We start from the raw sequence: 18,535 nt of genomic DNA on the forward strand, positions 1-18,535 counted from the left end.
AGCCACAGGGGGCCAGGGTGACAATACAGTCAGTGGCCATTAGCGGGAGGGGCTCGTCACATCCGCTGCTGCCCGACCAGGAAGAGGCGCCGCGAGTGGATAAAGCTCGATCTCGCTTTCGTTTAGGAGAAAGCTCGAAACTGCTCTATAAACAGGATATATAATTTTCGGGCTGAATAGAGCGCTGCTGGGGTGTCTTCGAGACGCAGTGAGTCGAACAGCTCCATTAACTGCCCCGCTCCTTCGTTAGCGACGCCATGTGGGGGAGCATAAACAAAGCGTGTTCCTGCAAAACAGGTCCTCCCAGGCAGAGTGGAACGCAGCTATTGTCGCGTTCCGAAAGTCTTCCAATGCTTGGGAGGTGACAAAAACAAAAAGGCATGCGAATCGTGCTCGGGAAGCGCCCAGCACCGGAGGAGAGGCGCGAAAAACAAACAAACAAAACGTTTCAATCCTGGCTCCGAGGAGCGGGGTCCGGCTGTCCTTTCGACGCGGCGCGGGGCTACGCGTGTAAGCGCCAATAAAAAAAAAAAGCTGTCGTTTATCGCGGCCTTACACGCCTTATGCAAAATGAACAATGTATTCACATATTTTCACGTATTCGGAATTGAGGAAAAACAGCGAATGGTTTTCTAAAGAAACACTTTATTGGTTTGACAAGCGCCAGCAACAAAAAACGTACACTCGGTGGCATCAATAGCAAGAAAGCACTTGGCGCTCTAGTGCTGGTAAACGATAATAATAACAATGCTTCTTTCACGGTAATAAAATTCCCCTTCGTATAATTAGCCAGGCGCATGACGCTTAACGTCTTCAAGTAACTCAAGCCATGAGAGATGTCGTAGTGAAGGGCTCCGGAAATTCCTACCATCTAGGGTTCTTACCCTTACGCCGACATCACATGCAGCACACGGTCGACTTGCTTTTTGCTCCACCAAAAAGCGGCAACCATGGCCGGTGTTCGATTCCACGTCCTCTGGTACAGCAGTCGAGCGCCATAACCCCTGCGCCAGCACGGCGGGGCAGAAGTTGTAAAAACAAAAACTGTTAACAAGGAGCTCAGTTGTAAAGTAAGCAAGTAGGTGAAGGTAAATTTGCAGACATCAGGAAAACAACGAAATGCAGAACGAGCTAATAACGCAACTATGGCGCAGAACTCTCAATGCTTTCGCATTTTAGTACGTAATGAGACCACCCTGTACATTTTTTGCCAAGCAGTCCACAATAATGGCCCCTGTATGTAATATTTCATGTCAATATTATTTACACCCGCTTCACTTTTTCTATTTTTTTGAACAAATATTTTTTATAAGCTGCTTCAAGCGTAACATTTTTTTTTCTTTCTGTACTCTGTTATGCAATGTATATTTCCTCCTCCCTTCCGCTGTGTCTTTGGGCTCTTAGCTAATTTATGTGAATAAATATACGCTGTCAATGTTTTGCTGCACTGCATGGGCGTTTGATACGCATAGTTGCTTTCAAGCCGTCGCTTTCGGCCCGAGTGAAGAAATATATGCGGCATTTCAGAAATAATGAAATATGGTGGCATTTAGAGGTGGGCGATTACTTGGTTTTGTCATTGTTGTATATCGCTCGAGCCCTTTGAACATTTTCAGAACTGCTTCAGGCATAAGTTTTTGGAGCTTTTCAAGGACGCAAGTTTCCCAATCGCTTCCAATTTAGCGTACCGCGCGATGTCCATAGTGCCTAAATTTTTCTCATTAACACACACGTTCGCGAATCAAATCAGAGATCACAAACTTCTTTTTGATGGATGGCGCGTATCCACGTGTGTTATAGTTCGATACCATAGATGAAACTATCAAGCGAAACCATTTCGTTCTGCGCATGCTAGAACGCATGCGCAGAACATGTAATATCTGCATGATTCTCACAGACGTACGTGGTATTCTCATTTTCACAACAAAATATTAATGTTTCTCGTGCGGAGCGCTGACAATATGGCGGCGCCCTTTCCGCTCGCCTCGTCGCTAATATTTTTATTCGCCTTCAGCTTGTCATATCTTATCCTCGGCTAATGTTTCAAGTGGCAAAAAGCTTTTTATTTTCTGTACAGAAGGACGGACATTTCAGCTTTACGCCTGACGTAGGAGCGTTTGTCGTTGTTATAGCAAAGATCTCGAAAGGTTCTGTCAATAACGTGTAAATTGAGAACATCTTTGGTCCGTTCTCAAGGGCTGTTAGCAGTGATAAATGTGACATGAACGAGTTTTTCACCCAACCACTGGGCCGCTTCAGACCGGTGATATATATAAGTGAAAATTGCTTCATACTCTTTCCAAGTTTATTTGGAGTCGACGTTTCGGCAGGAGCCCTGCCTTTCTCAAGATTGAGGGTACATGATTCTTGTTCGTCTTCTTATATAGTCGGCAAGAGGTGATACAAACAGAATATGGGCACATACAGGTGAACCAGCTGGACACGCACAACAAACGCATACACACACAGATGCGGAGAGCAGGCTAGGCCCAAAGGGTCATGCACCCAAGGCCCCGGCCGCCGGGAGTCATCTGTATACAATACACAATACAGGCAGCCGCGGAAACACCTTGAAAAGAAAAATGAAAAATAAGGTTGGTTGAATGTGTTTGCTGCAGATGGTGGGAAATTAGTTTTCTTGTTCTCACTAAAAGATGGGAGCGCCAAGCGTGAGGAAAAAAAAAACGGGCACCACAACCAGGTGGACATTGCTGGTTAGAAGAACCTGACAGCGGCGAGTAAAGTTCGAGCAACTCGAGACGAGAGATGAACCTCAAAGATAGAAAAGAAGAAAAAAAAATATGTGGGACAGTAGAATGGTGAAAGACTTTGAGGTTTTCGCTAAAAGATGTGAGCGCCAAGCATAAAGATGGTTTTTACGAGAAGTGGGATGTGGAGGGTATCAAAGAAGCGGGGGAAAAAAGGGGGAAGAGGGGGGAGGAAAAAAACCGAGGAAAACTGTCAAGGGACAATGATTGATATATGTGCTTAGCATTAAATGTTCAGGGCTCGTAAGGACGACATTGCCCCAATGTTTTCATTTATCCCAGTATTAATTGTCCTAACCTTATAAATAAAGTATGACTCACGCTGCTCCCGCTCCCGTGTATTATTTAATCCCCCCTGAAGAACTGTTAGTTTGACTGAGTCGAATGAGTGCTGTTTCTGGTTGATATGTTTTGAAAAAGGAAGGTTGTGCAGAGCACGGTGATTATTAAACCGCATTCGTAGAGGGGTAGCTGTCTGGCCAATATACTGCATGCGGCATACACCGCATTCTAGGAGATATATAACGTTTGAGGCATCGCAATCAAAGTTACCATCTATTCTCCACCTAAAATTTGACGCTGTGCTTGTTGCGCAGCTTGATGTCTGCATGTGCCTGCTCACCTGGCATCTACTCTTTCCGCAAGGCCGGCACCCCAACCGCGGGTTATTACCTATTTTTGAGTGGACTAGGATGTTGCGGATGTTTTTCTGTCGTCGGTAGACAACCTGGGGAGGAGTCGTGAAAATATTGGAGAGACGTTCGCTCTGTTCTAGAATGTTGAAATGTTTCTTTAGGATTTTGTTCACGTTGGGGGGGTTACTCGTGTAGGTGAGTACAAGGCTTCTTCGAAGGTCTATGTTTTCCTTTCGTGGACGTCCCTCCAGTATATCCTCTCGGTTGAGTTCATATGCCTTTTTTATGGCGTCGTCAACAATATCTGGCGGGTACCGTTGTTTAGTCAGGACTTCCCGCATACGTTTTGCATTTCGTGCGAAGTCCTGATCTTCGGAACAAATTCTTTTGAATCGATGAGCCTGAGAATATGGAATGCTTGTTTTTGAGTGATGAGGATGACAGCTTTGAAAATGTAAGTATTGTTGTCGGTCCGTGGGTTTTCTGTATAGGCTTGTGGTGAGCGAACCTTCATGAACCGCAATTTCAACGTCCAGAAAGTTAATTTTGTTTCGGAAATATGTGTGCGTGAAGGATATGCTAGGATGGAGGAGACTGAAGTTTTCAATGAAATGTAGGAGTGACTGTTCTGTGTCAGTCCAAATTAAGAAAATATAATCCAAGTAGCGTTTGTATAGGGTGGGCTTAATAGGGGAAGTAAGTAAAAATTCAAATTCATTGCTATGCATGAACATATTAGCATAAGTAGGGGCCATTTTTGTACCCATGGCGGTGCCGTTAATTTGTAAGTAGTGTTCATTGTCGAATTCAAAGTTGTTGTATTCTAGTACTAGTTTCGTCAATACCTCTAGGACTTCTGGAGTGGAAGAACCTTCCTTCCCATTCTGATTATAGGCCTCAATTAGAGCTTTGATTCCGTCGGGATGCGGGATATTTGTATATAGGGAGACTATATCTAAGGTTACAAGGAAGGCCCCCTGAGGAAGATTTAAACCTGCTATTTCGCGAAGGAAGTGGTTTGTGTCACGTATGTGGGTTGGGTGTGCTTCAGGTATGTGTCCAATTAATGTGTCAATGTAACTGGAGATTGGTTCTGTGATTGTGGCGATGCCAGATAATATAGGGCGGCCAGGATTACCCCTTTAATGAATTTTCGGAAGCATGTAGAATCGGCCCGGCGACGGGTGTCAGGCGGTCGGGGCTTTGCATAATCGCAGGGAGATGTCCCCACTTTTTGCGAACTCACTTAGAGTCCCTGCTATGAAGGTTTGATGCTCTAGAGTGGGGTCAGCATTTAGGTGTTTATAAAATTTAATGTTAGAGAGTTGTCTAATTCCTTCCTCAATATACTTGTCCTTGTCCATGACAACTATGCCGCCTCCTTTATCTGCCGGTTTGATGACCATATCTTTCCGTCTACTGAGCGCCTTCAATGCGTCACGTTCCTTTTTGGAAAGGTTTTGCTTCCCTGGTCTGTAGTCCTTATAAGCTCTGATTACGTCGTTCTGGACGGCACTAATGTACATGTCCAAATGTTTATCTCTCCCCGTATTCGGAGTCCATTGGTGATTTTTAAGGCTGAATTCTTTGCCATGTGCCGTGCTCTGTGTCCCTTCGAAAAAGTATTCCCTGAGTCTCAGAGTTCGCGCAAAGTAGTCAAGGTCCTTCAATACCGAATATTCATTAAATTTTCCAGTAGTAGGGCAAAATGCAAGTCCTCGTGAGAGTACAGATCGTTCCTCTGCCATAAGGGGGGTGGATGAAAGGTTTATAATACTGTCCTCGGGATCAAAATCTGAGCTTTCAACCACAGGGTAATAATGCTTAACTGCTTCTGTTTTCGAGCTTTTTTCCGGTATTGTTAGCTTTGTGATCATAATGCGGGGAACACCGTCACGGGTAAATTTTTTTCGTTTGATTTCGGCTATCTCGGTCGCTCTTTTTTCCTCAAACAGCATGAGTTCGGTGGCCTGGAGCGTGGAAAGGGCACTTTTTCTGCGAGCACGACTCTCCTGTGTTCTCAGGGATACCAACACCCTCTCACAATAGGAAATGGTGACTTTAAGGAGATCTAAAGATGCAGATTTCAATACATGGTTGCAATTTTCCTTGTCCTCGTCACACAGGATATTCATTGAGGGTGACAGTGACACCTGCAAACCCGTTGGTGTGACTTTGAACTGGAGATAAATCTTAAGGCTACGGATATAAAATTGATGTCTAATTCGTTTATCTACAATTTTTCTTAACATTAAAAATTTGGAGTTATCTGAAGAAGGCTGTTGGCAATGTGAAAAGAAGAGAGTCGGCGTACTCACGCGGCCTGGATGTCAGTCATGACGGATGCGTTGTGCCGAACCACGGCGCTTTCTCAAATCGTAACGCGACACAGGTGTGCTCGGAATCATGCCCTCGGCTTCAGAGTTCACATGGTCCTTGGTGTGTGGGGAAGTGCCTGCAGTGGTTATCCTTCTCTTAGGGGGCCCGTTTGCGGCACTTCGTTTCCGGGTACCGGTGCTCTCCACATGGTCATTTGCTCTGGAAGGGGCCTGCTGGTTACTTTTTGCTGTGTTGGTTGGAGCTGTCTTCTTAGTTGTAGGGGTGCACTCCGATGTATCCTCCATGGGTGTAGCCGGAGGTGTTTGCCTATGCGTCTCAGATGGTGGCCGTGCTGCCGAAGGGAGGGGTTCCCTCCATGGTGGCATCCCGTGTCACTTCCCCTGATGACCTGGTTGTGACGACCACGCCCTCCATCTCATTGAGATGCTGAAATGGCCACGCCGGTGTTGGCAGCAGGGCTCGGCGCGGGGTACCCGATGGTCCCGCGAAGTTTGCCTCGCACGGTAGCCTTGGGTGACCTCGGGGTTTTTTTGACTGCTTCCCTGTAATGTCGGCTCTCTCTTATCCTCCACCTGCTGATGCGTCTCCGCGATTGCCGGGAAGTAAGGGGTCTCGACTTGCCTGGCCTCCTCCTTCTGGTTGTTATGGATCGCAGAGTAGGTGGGAGCCGCTCGGGTAGGCTGTTTCCCGGGGAACCAGGTGTCACGAGCTACTGGCAAATGATCTTGCCACTGTGATAGGTGGTGCCGGTGGTAATCGAGAAGGAGCGTGAAGAAGTGCCAGGCTATAATAGACACCCCACCAAAGCTCGGGTGCACGCCATCCGCCGCGAGGACGCTGGTTGGGGGAAAGAGTTCCAGTGAATGGTGGAGGAAGAAGGTCTCTGGGTGTCGTCCACAAAGTTCAATTAGACCGGAATTGAAAATGTTGGCTTGGTGGTTAAATTTGTTTGCTGATCGCCAATTACCGAAGCGTCGTCGGTGGTTAGGGGCACGTGACAACACCAGGGTAGTGTAAATGATGCGGACTGCAGGCCGTTCCGTGCGGATCAACTTGAAGGGACTGGCATACCGCTCCAGCGCGGTCTGGATGCCCTTGCGGTTGAGGTCATTAGTGCCCAAATGCAGAATTAGTCCATTCACACTGGGGAGCACGAAGTCCAGCAGGTGTTTCAAGTCGCTGATTTCTGCGCCAGGCTGGGTGACGAATGCCGGAGAGAATAAACTTGAAGCGTCGAAGTGATGCAACAGATGTTTTGTCTGGGAGTCTCCAACTAATGCCCATGTTGGCGGATGGAGGGGATATTTCCAGGAAATGGTAGAAGCGTTGCTAGCAGCCATTGAGAAACTTAGCATAAGTAAATAGACGTACTTGGTTGCTAGAGGTTACATACAAGTGAAAAATTGCTTCATAGTGTTTCCACGTTTATTTGGAGTCGACGTTTCGGCAGGAGCCCTGCCTTTCTGAAGACTGAGGGTACATGATTCTTGTTCGTCTTCTTATATAGTCGGCAAGAGGTGATACAAACAGAATATGGGCACATACAGGTGAACCAGCTGGACACGCACAACACACACATACACACACAGGTGCGGAGAGCAGGCTAGGCCCAAAGGGTCATCCACCCAAGGCACCGGCCGCGGGGAGTCATCTGTATACAATACACAATACAGGCAGCCGCGGAAACACCTTGAAAAAAAAAAGGTGGGGGAATGTGTTTGCTGCAGTTGGTGAGAAAATTATTTTTCTTGTTCTCACTAAAAGATGGGAGCGCCAAGCGTGATGAAAAAAAAGGACACCACCACCAGGTAGACATTGCTGGTTAGAAGAACCTGACAGCGGCGAGTAAAGTTCGAGCAACTCGCGACGAGAGATGCACCTCAAAGAAAGAAAAGAAGAGAAAAAAAAATATGTGGGACAGTAGAATGGTGAAATACTTTGAGGTTTTCGCTAAAAGGTATGAGCGCCAAGCATGAAGATGGTTTGTACGAGAAGTGGGATGTGGAGGGCATCAAAGAAGCGGGGAAAAAAAAGGAAGAGAGGGGAGGAAAAAAAACGAGGAAAACTGTCAAGAGATAATGATTGATATATGTGCTTAGCATTAAACTTGCAGGGCTCGTAAGGTCGACATTTCCCCAATGTTTTTATTTATCCCAGTATTAATTGTCCTAAACTTATAAATAAAGTATGACTCACGCTGCTCCCGCTCCCGTGTATTATTGAATCCCCCATGAAGAACTGTTAGTTTGACTGAGTCGAATGAGTACTGTTTCTGGTTGATGTGTTTTGAAGAAGGAAGGTTGGGAAGAGAGCGGACATGAGCACGGTGATTATTAAACCGCATTCGTAGAGGGGTAGCTGTCTGGCCAATATACTGCATGCGGCATACACCGCATTCTAGGAGATATATAACGTTTGAGGCATCGCAATCAGTTACCATCTATTCTCCACTTAAATTTTGAATGTAAGTGTAATGCTAAGCACATATATCAATCATTATCCCTTAACAGTTTTCCTCGGTTTTTTTCCTCCCCCCTCTTCCCTTTTTTTTTATTTCCCGTTTCTTTGATACCCTCCACATCCCACTTCTCGTAAAAACCTTCTTCATGCTTGGCGCTCACATCTTTTAGCGAAAACCTCAAAGTATTTCACCATTCTACTGTCCCACATATTTTTTTTTCTTCTTTTCTTTCTTTGAGGTTCATCTCACGTCGCGAGTTGCTCGAACTTTACTCGCCGCTGTCAGGTTCTTCTAACCAGCAATGTCCACCTGGTTGTGGTGCCCTTTTGTTTTCATCCCGCTTGGCGTTCACTTTTAGTGAGAACAAGAAAAATAATTTTCTCACCATCTGCAGCAAACACATTCCCCCACCTTTTTTTTTTCAAGGTGTTTACGCGGCTGCCTGTATTGTGTATTGTATACAGATGACTCCCGGCGGCCGGTGCGTTGGGCGGATGACCCTTTGGGTCTAGCTTGCTCTCCGCACCTGTGTGTGTATGTGTGTGTTGTGCGTGTCCAGCTGGTTCACCTGTACGTGCCCATATTCTGTTTGTATCACCTCTTGCCAACGCTATAAGAAGACGAACAAGAATCATGTACCCTCAGTTTTGAGAAAGGCAGGGTTCCTGCCGAAACGTCGACTCCAAATAAACTTGGAAACAGTATGAAGCAATTTTTCACTTGTATGTAACCTCTAGCAACCAAGTACGTCTATTTACTTATGCTATATATATATATATATATATATATATATATATATATATATATATATATAGTCGAGCTTACTCTAACTTTATCATTAAATGGGCTTCCCAGTATATTGCTGACAGAATTCCAGCCTTTACAACATCATTGTCCCGTTCCGAACCACCTTTCGATGCCGATTTGATGCGGTAGTGGCCAGGCCAGTGCCGACAGGGAGGCAGGGAGCTCATTTCGTCGCCTGGCACGCCCGTGGGAGCCGCTCATAGAGAAATATACTTACGTAAAGGGCCGACACTCGAGCAGTTTCGCGGCTGAGCGAGTAAGGGTCTGCCCACCTGTGAGGCAGCGATGTGCACTCCCACTTCACCTCAAAGGTAGGCCGCTTATCATACATACACTGAGTTGCATCTAAGCGTACCCTTTCATTGCGCTTTCCAAAAAAATTTTCATGCTGCGCCGGTCATGTGCCGCCGGGTACGCCCACCTCATCGCGCTTTGCAATGCGTCGCCTCGTTTCGCGGGTAACTTATTTCCTTTTGTCTGCTGAAATAAATTTGTTTTTCTTGAGCTAAGAAGGCTTGAATTGTTAGAATTGCTAAGAATTGTTGCAGTGCTTGAAAGTATTTTGCACGTGTAACATAGAATACAAGCCGTGGTGCACTTTTCTGGGGCAGCGACTGTTTGTTTTTGGGTCGTGTGTTTCTGAAGAACATCTGCATTTGATCCACTGCGTAAATTTTTTAAAATCACCCATAGAACCTGCGGTTTAAAACACAGAATTTATCTGGAGCTCACATGTATCGTAACACAAACTTTTTTTTTGCACTACAAGAACAACGTATTGCGCATTTGCGATAGTTTTGTGAATAAAGTTTATTTCACTTTATTTGTGCAATGCATGCGCTTTTGCGGGTACGCAAGCGCTATTTTTACACGCCGCGTTTCTTGTAATGGCTAAAGCATTCTCGTTGCGGTCGGAGAAGCGCAGCTGTCTGTTCGTGGTCTCCATTTTTGACGACCTCCTATTAGTCGAGAACAGTGGGCTCTCTGTAACACCTTTGTTATACGGGCAGAGGGAAACTTTGTCTGCGATTATGAGTATAATCATAATATTTTAATACTAATATGTATTCATTGTGTTGTGCTTAAATCTCTGAACAAGCTAGTGCTGAAGGCTGATTTATATAAAATCCGCGCGGGCTGCATTTGCACTTTTTTCTCCTTATTTTGCCTAGTCGTTCATGACTCTTTTTGGGCTGCTTTCACGGGGGATGTTATAGAGGAAAAACATACAGTCGTTATGCACATTTTTTTACTTCGTGACACTGTGCCACGTGCTTTACCATACCTTCGTTCTTGTTGCTGTTTGTAAAAAGATTTATTTTATAAACAGTATGATTCAGTATTCTTATCGGGCAAATCAAAAGGGAAACACGAGAAATATACTACTTGTGTGGAGGCCATGACTCCTCTGTGTGTTCAATTGAGAGAAGCGGCTGAACGACTTCCAAAAATTACTATTGTAGCAACTCCAACCACATTATTCCAACCTGCATGAACAAAGTCAGCTGAGCTTAGGTTCTTCAAGAAGCTTGGCGGTATTTACAGTAAAGAGGTGCGATCTGCGACTTTAATACGTCTTAATGCGTGGCTTCATGAAGCACTTGCGAGCCGCTATAGACGATCTATTGAATATTTTACCAGCCAAAGGTAAATCAGGAACAAAAGCATTGTTATCAAAACCGAAACCGAAACAGAGCAAAAGCACGCGTGTAAAATCTCGGAGGACGAAATTAGCGCTCTTACTGGCCGCCCGAGGCGCTGGCGTTAGTGCAGTAGCTCTGCCGCAATGGGCAAGGTCCTCTCTTTACGCAAGTATGTTTCTCTATGGGCCGCTGCTGCCGAAAACCCGCACTTAGCAGACATGCTTTTGTTGCACGATTGCATCAAGCAGTCTTTATGATAACGTTACTGTTTCGTCTTTTCTGGTGCGAACGCTAAGTACACCGAGCCAAGGATGCTCAGACACTGCTGCGCGCTGATGCCGGCTGTGGGCGGATCTAAAGGAAATCCGCTGCTCAGTGCTTTCTGCTTCGTGAGCCCCTGCTTGCACTGTGGCGGTAGTGTGCAAGCGGCAGTCTGTTCGAGTTCAACAACGCGTTCAAGATCACCAAAACTTAATCGACTTGGTTGTAAAAGTTCCCCTCATGTAAACAGACTGCTGTTACGGTGTAAATGTTTGCCGCTTTCACCAACCCCGTTCTCTTCAATGCGCGCACTAGTATATACCTACACCAAAACATCGGGGACCGAGGCGGAGAGGGAAAAATATTACAGGGGTGCAATTAAGCCACCTTGCGTACAAAAATGCGAAAGCATTGCTAGTTCCGGCCTGTAGGGAGTATGCACCTACGTCACAGTGGTCGCCATTTTGTGGTGCATGTAGCAAGACGAAAGGCTGGAAGCATGCCTGATCGGCTTATCATAGCCTGCTGCGGTTTGCACTGCTGACGCTGTCCTCTGCATCACAAAATGGCGTACGTGTCGACACTTGAATACTTCCTATAGCTGCATTCTGAGCTCGTTCTGCGTTTCGTTGCTTTCCGACGTTAACACGTATATATTTATTTCACTTTGCCTACTTTATTTCTGTTCTTTTTCTGTTCGCATAATTTGTTTGTTTTCATCATCACCATCATCATCATCATCACCCTGATTATACCCACTGCAGGGCGAAGGCCTCTCCCATATTTCTCCACTTAACCCGGTTCTGTGCTAGCTGTATCCATTTCACCCCTGCGAACTTCTTAATCTCATCCGCCCACCTAACTTTCTGCCGCCCCCTGCTACGCTTTCCTTCCCTTGGAATCCAGTTTGTTACCCTCAGCGACCATCGGTTATCCGCTCTTCGCACTACATGTCCTGCCCATGTCCATTTCTTCTTCTTAATTTCTACTAGAATGTCGGTAACTTGAGTTATTTCTCTGACCCACTCTGCACGCTTTCTATCTCTTAATGTTACCCCTACCATTTTTCGTTCCATAGCCCTCTGGGTTGTCCTCAACTTAAGTAGAACTCTTTTGGTTAGCCTCCACGTTTCAGCCCCATAGGTGAGTACAGCAAGATGCAACTGTTGTATACTTTCCTCTTAAGCGATGCCGGTAAGCTGCTAGTCATAATCTGAGAGTGCTTTCCAAATGCGCTCCATCCCAATCATATTCTTCTTTTTATTTCCTTTTCGTGGTCCGGATCTGCGGTTACTACCTGTCCTAAGTAGACATATTCGCCTACTACTTCCAGTATTTCGCTACCTAATGTAAACTGCTGTTCCTTCCCGAGGCTGTTGAACATTACCTTAGTCTTCTGCATATTGATTTTCAAGCCCACCTTTCTACTTTTCCTGTCTAGGTCATCAGTCATTATTTGCAGTTCATCCCCCGAGTTGCTTAGCAAGGGAATTTCATCAGCAAATTGCAGATTACTGAGGTGTTCTCCATCTACCCTTATCCCTAACTGCTCCCATTCCAAGTCTCTGAATACTTCCTCTAAACAAGCTGTGAATAGTACTGGGGAGATTGTGTCTCCTTGCCTAACACCTTTCTTTATAGGAATTTTGTGTCTTTCTTTATGCAGAACTATGGTTGCTGTGCATCCACTACATTTATCTTCCAGCACTTTTACGTACGGCTCGTCTGCCCCCTGATTTCGCAATGCCTGCATCGCCGTCGAGGTTTCAACTGAGTCAAATGCTTTTTCGTAATCAATGAATGCTATGTATAAGGGCTGGTTATATTCCGAGCATTTTTCTATCAACTGATTGATGGTATGGATGTGATCGATAGTAGAGTACCGTTTCCGAAACCCTGTTTGATCCTTTGCTTGATTGCAGTCTAAGGTTGTCCTGATTCTATTAGCGATTGCCTTAGTAAAACCTTATACGTAACAGACAGTAAGCTGATTGGTCTGTAATTTTTAAGGTCCTTAGAGTCCCCTTTCTTGTGAATGAGGACAATGTTTGCATTCTTCCATGGTTCCGGTACCATTGATGACACCAGGCACTGCGTATACAGGGTGGCCAGTTTTTCTAGCACGATAACCCCCCCGTCCTTCAGCAAATCTGTAGTTATCTGATCCTCTCCAGCTGATTTCCACCTTTTCATAGTTTCTAGTGCTTTCTTGACCTCGTCCTTCGTCACTGGTGTAACGTCTGACTGTTTTTCCCTACCGCCAATCTCATTACGGTCCTGACTACTTTGGCTACTGTAGAGATCTGTATAGAACTGCTCGGCTACTTTGACTATCTTTTCCATATTAGTGATGACGTTGCCCGCCTTGTCCCTTATCGCATACATCTGGTTTTTGCCTATGCCCAATTTCTTCTTTACCGCTTTAAGGCTTCCCCCGTTCTTTACAGCATGCTCACTTTTCCCCATGTTATACTTCCTTATATCGGCCACCTTGCGCTTATTGATTAGCTTTGATATCTCGGCCAATTCGATCTGGTCTGTTCGATTGGAAGCTTTCATACTCTGGCGTTTCTTAATCAAATCTTTCGTCTCCTTAGACAGCTTGCCGGTATCCTCTCTAACTATCCTACCGCCTACTTCTACCACGCACTCAGTAATGATATCTCTGATTGTTTGTTTTATTTTTTACTTAAGTTCATTTTAGTCTGCTTTGATTATACATCTCGTCTTTTCTTCACATTTCCCTGAAAACCCTCCAGGTCCTAGCGCTAGACAAGGAGAATTATGTACACGTTCACACGAATGCCGCGCAGAGTAGAAAATTAGAGACAAAAACCCAGTATCAGAAGATGATCAGAAAACTTCCGAAAAAACAGGTGCAAGGAAAAGCGGAAATGTTTCATAGAACTCGCTAGTAACACAGTACGGGCCAGGGAATTTCTTATCCTGCAGTTCAGAAATAGCTGATTTAATCTCGTTCAAAGTGATAAATCCTTCCACTATAGCACACTGCTCATCGTCAAGTCCTGGGGACAATTTATGATTCCAAAAAGCAAAGACACTAATGGCTTCAAGGTTGGTTTATGCTTCTTTATGGGGTTTAACGTCCCAAAGCGACTTGGCTATGAGAGACGCTGCAGGGAAGGGCTCCGCAAATTCGGACCACCTGCTGTTCTTTAACGTGCACTGACATCGCGCAGCGCAGTGGTTCCTTGCTTACGCTTTCAACGAAAAGCGGCAGCCGCGGCAGGATTCGATCCCGCATCCTTAGCCCCAGTAGTCGAGCTCCATAACTACTGTCCTACCCTGGCGGGGAATCGCGTATGCGGCAGTAGAGGTCACAATATTCAAACGCATATCCATACTGCACGTTCCGTATTGGCGACTATATCGAAGTCTAATTCTAGCTCTAATTCAGGTCGACCTTGGGAAAGCGTTCGATAAAGTATTCACGATTTCTTATTCCCATCTTAAACCATGCATATATTGGTGATATTTTACTCTATGTCATAAGGCTGCGCTATAAGGATTCCTGTTGAAGGTTAATTGTTAACCCACACCTGTTCCATTGACATCACCTGTTGGCCAGCGGTGTAAACTGTGGCCTTTATTGCTTGCTCTATGTCTTGCCTCAACATTTTAACAACGCTGCTGTACGAGGGTTCTCCCTTACTCAATCTGAAATTACGATTTCGGCCTATGGTCATGACGTCACCCTTTTTGTCCCGACAAAAAGATTGTAGTCAAGGCTTTGCATTTGACTCAACAGCATTGCGAGGAATCAGGTGCGGCTCTTAATTTAGACAAATTGAAAGGATTTCAATTCGATCAATAGGGTACGAAGCCGAGTCTTTTTGGTGGCGTAAGCTGGTATTTTGGCCCCGTTCACTATCTAGGGGTTCCTCTGCATCAGGATTGCAACAGTGATACATAATGGGATTCAGAAACCTTCGCTGTCAGGCGACAAACTCCGGTGTGGATAAGTCCGGAATGTTCGGTATTTTCTCGCGCACAAATCTGCAAAATATTCTTGTTTGCAAAGCTTGCCTATATACTGCAGGTTCTGCATTGTGCTAGAAAGGAGCTATAAGTAATGCGCAGGATATTCGCAACCTTCGTTTGCTGCTGTCAGTGGAAACCCGTGCACTGTGACAATCTGTTTCTTCCTTAGAGTCTAACAGAAGAGGCCTTGTTTACTTGCTCGTGCATTAACTGATTTAGTTTTTTTTTTCTTTTTCAAGTTTTAAAGCCACCCTTTTTAGTATCTGTGCTAAATCGGCGTCTTGCTTACTTGCCTCACCAGTTGACACAGACTGGACAGATTTATGAACGGACTCTATGGCAATTCATTTAGGAGGTTGCGGACGACTTCGATTTCCTCACCGCACTCTTTTCTTTTGATTACCTGCAGGGCTTATGCAGAAGGAAGATGGCCCATGTCCTAACTTAACTGGTTCTACGTTCCGCATACCTTTGTATCGGCAACCTAATCAGTGGTATCTTGACACTAGCATTTTAAAGCGTGTTAGGCTCATGTTCATTCAGACAAAAACGTTCTGCTTTTTTTTAATTGAACATATCAACGCCCCCTGTTAAGGTATAGCTTCCCACTAAAGAGAAGTTTATGTAGAAGCTGGTGAATTGCCGCCTGTGTAACACTCCAGAGACCATAGACCATTGATTTGTTCAAGGCGGTGATGCTACGTTTTTCTGGGAAACATTACATTACAGTAAAGCGTTCGCATTAAGAGGGGAAGTGAAAACCTTCTCGAGGACTTGTCATGCGGGAGCAGGCCGTTTGACTTTCAAATTTTCTCCTGAGATTATTTTTTTATATATCTTGCTGGTGCCCTATACGACTTTTGCTGCCTTGTGATCTATCTTAGCAGCCGCCGCCGCCGGCCGTCACCGGCTCGTGGCGAATACTTAATTAGAACGTTGGCTAGTGTAGCCTGTTTTTTTCTTTTACAGCCTACAAAACTGCCCCAGCCACTTCCTGGGACACTAGGTCATGGGCATCAAGCCACTGTTGTAAAGGCTCAGTTAGTGACTCAGAGTATCTTCAAAGAAACAAATAAAAAATACCTTCACTTTGGTGTCAAACAGAAATAAAATATCTCGATTCCGATAAGTACTTGCTCGACCTAGGCAGTAATGAGAATTCTGTCTAGACAAAGATTAACAGAAAACATTTTAAACTCCACAGCAGGGCTCGATTGCTGGTCCTAAGCATGCATAAAGGAGTGCTACTTGTACGGGTGCCTTTCAGATTAAGCCGTGCTAACCATCACATGAAATATTTTTTCAGTTATGTGAGGGAGCCTATAAGCTTAAGTTTTGTGACTGGCATGCTGAATAATGTTTCCCAATTAGACACAGAGCATATGCAAGAATTTAATTTGTTAGTTTGAAGACAGCAGTCTCTCGATTTTAATGTGTGCCAATATATGGCCTTATTTTAAACTGTCTAGAGCATCTCTCAGTGTCGAACATGTTCCTGAGGGCCTCATATTTTGAGGGGAAAAAATACAATTTCTGTTTATGCAAAAGAACTAGGGTTAGGGCGTGTCCCTGAACTGTTCGAAAAAAATTCTCCCTTCCCGGTTCGACAGCTTAGAGCAAGATGAAGAATATATGGGTTCAGTTAAAATACGGACAAAAATATATGATTGGTCTCGATTCGACACGTTGGACTTATAACGAGGTTCACACAGTATAAGAGTTATCACCTCAGATAAGTCAGGCCTGCTCACACAAAGCCTGCCTCGGACTAGGAGGTATACGTGCGCTGTCTTGAGCGCTCAGATTGGATGACTAAGACAAGCGCTTTGTTCTTTGTACAAATGGTTCGGTTTGGTTTGATTATAGTGTTTAACCTCGAAAATTGACGTCAGCTTTTAGGCAAGCTGTAGCGAAGGGCACTGTTACTTTCGACCCATGGGCTTTCGTAACGTCCACTGGCATGGCATGGTACATGGGCGCCTGGCATTTCTGCAAATGGTCGCGCGTGTGTTTCTTATTTCGGTCTATTTAGCGACTCCTTGCGCACCACTTGGACATTTCTAGCTGCCCAGCAGCTGATAATTCTTATTCTCGTCCAAGTTACCTCGTCTACGCCTCTCACAGTATCTAGGGGCAACCAGCTTACTCAAGCAGATGACTGTTTGGCCAAAATATATCACACTGACCTTTTTGTCCAAATTTATCTAACTGTAGTCTTCAGTTGCCTTTTTGGAGCGCAAGACACTGTATCACAAGAGAATCCTCTCCGTCTGCAGCATCAAAAAGCTTCATAAGGTAGACGTATGAACATCTTAACGAGCTGTGGCGCTTGTTGTGTTCCCATATTGAGAATATTTACGTAATAAGAACGTAATTATTCATTGGCATCTAATAAAGCGCAGCCTAGGGCTAAAGAGGAACGCTAGCTTTCCTTTGTAGCCTTATGGTGCAGCGTTTCTGTGGATGTCAATGAGTAATTACACTCCCATTACAAATCTATTCCACCTTGGGAGACTCCCATATATAATCGACCAACAACGTTCTCACTTCAATTTATCAATGAATTCTCTCTCGCCTTAACCCTCTCATCTGCTGGTCGTCCTGGTTAGCCCAGTTGGTACAGCGAGTGTCCAGTATAGGCGGTGGTCCCGAGTTTGATCCTCGAACCAGGATGAATTTTTGTTTAACTACGAACCTTTGCAGCCGTATGGCTCCGCTTGGGTGAACGTCAGTGAGTAATTACACTCTTATTGCAAATCTACGCTACCCAGGGGGATACCCCTAAATATTCGACCAACATATTTTTCACCGAGTTATCGATCAATTCGCTGTAGCCCTAACATCTGGTCGGCTGATTGTACTGATTTAGCTCAGTTGGTACAGCGACTGTGCCGCAAAGGCGTTGGTCCAGAGTTTGATCTTTGCACATAAGACAAATTTTTGTTTTACGAAGTGTCTGAGGAAGCTGTAATGCTTTCCTTTGCAGTTGTATCAATCCGCTTGGGTGGATGTCAATTAGTAACCGTCTCATTAGCAATATACTTCACCTTGGGGGATGTTCTCCAATATTCGACCAGAAGATTTACGTTCGTGCATGACAAGAGATTCCAGTTACGTAGCCAATGATTGCGCTGCTCAGTGCATAGGTCAAGTAACTCTACGGCGAGACCATCGCCGGTTTTAATTATCAACAAAAGTAGGGGCAGATTCGATTCGACAGGTGGACTTAGGCAATCACGCATAGTTTCCTCGTGTAAATACTGTAGGAAATGAGAGGCCCGCCCTCTCGGCTAACCGATTTCATCCGCCGAGTGCCTCGGTCATGCACCTTATATCGAATGCATTTCCTTGTAAATCTTGAATATCAGCGGGCACGGAAGATTACTTATTCCCCGACGCCCGTTGAGAGCTTATTACACCGGGTAGATTCAGTATAGGATAAATGGGCATTGGTTACGGGGAAAGATAGCGCGCTGGCGTCCCGGTGATTTCCTCTTGCCTCCTTTTTTTCTAGTTATGCAGTTAACGCAAAACTGAATAACGCGAATGCAGGATTTTTCATGGTTGTGAGTTTCGTCGCATGTGCTATGTTCCTTCATGTATTCTACCTGGTGTAAA

The sequence above is a fragment of the Amblyomma maculatum genome, unplaced genomic scaffold, assembly GCF_055883805.1.
Source record: "Amblyomma maculatum isolate TAMU_Amacu unplaced genomic scaffold, ASM5588380v1 scaffold_13, whole genome shotgun sequence".
Lineage (NCBI taxonomy): Eukaryota > Metazoa > Arthropoda > Arachnida > Ixodida > Ixodidae > Amblyomma > Amblyomma maculatum.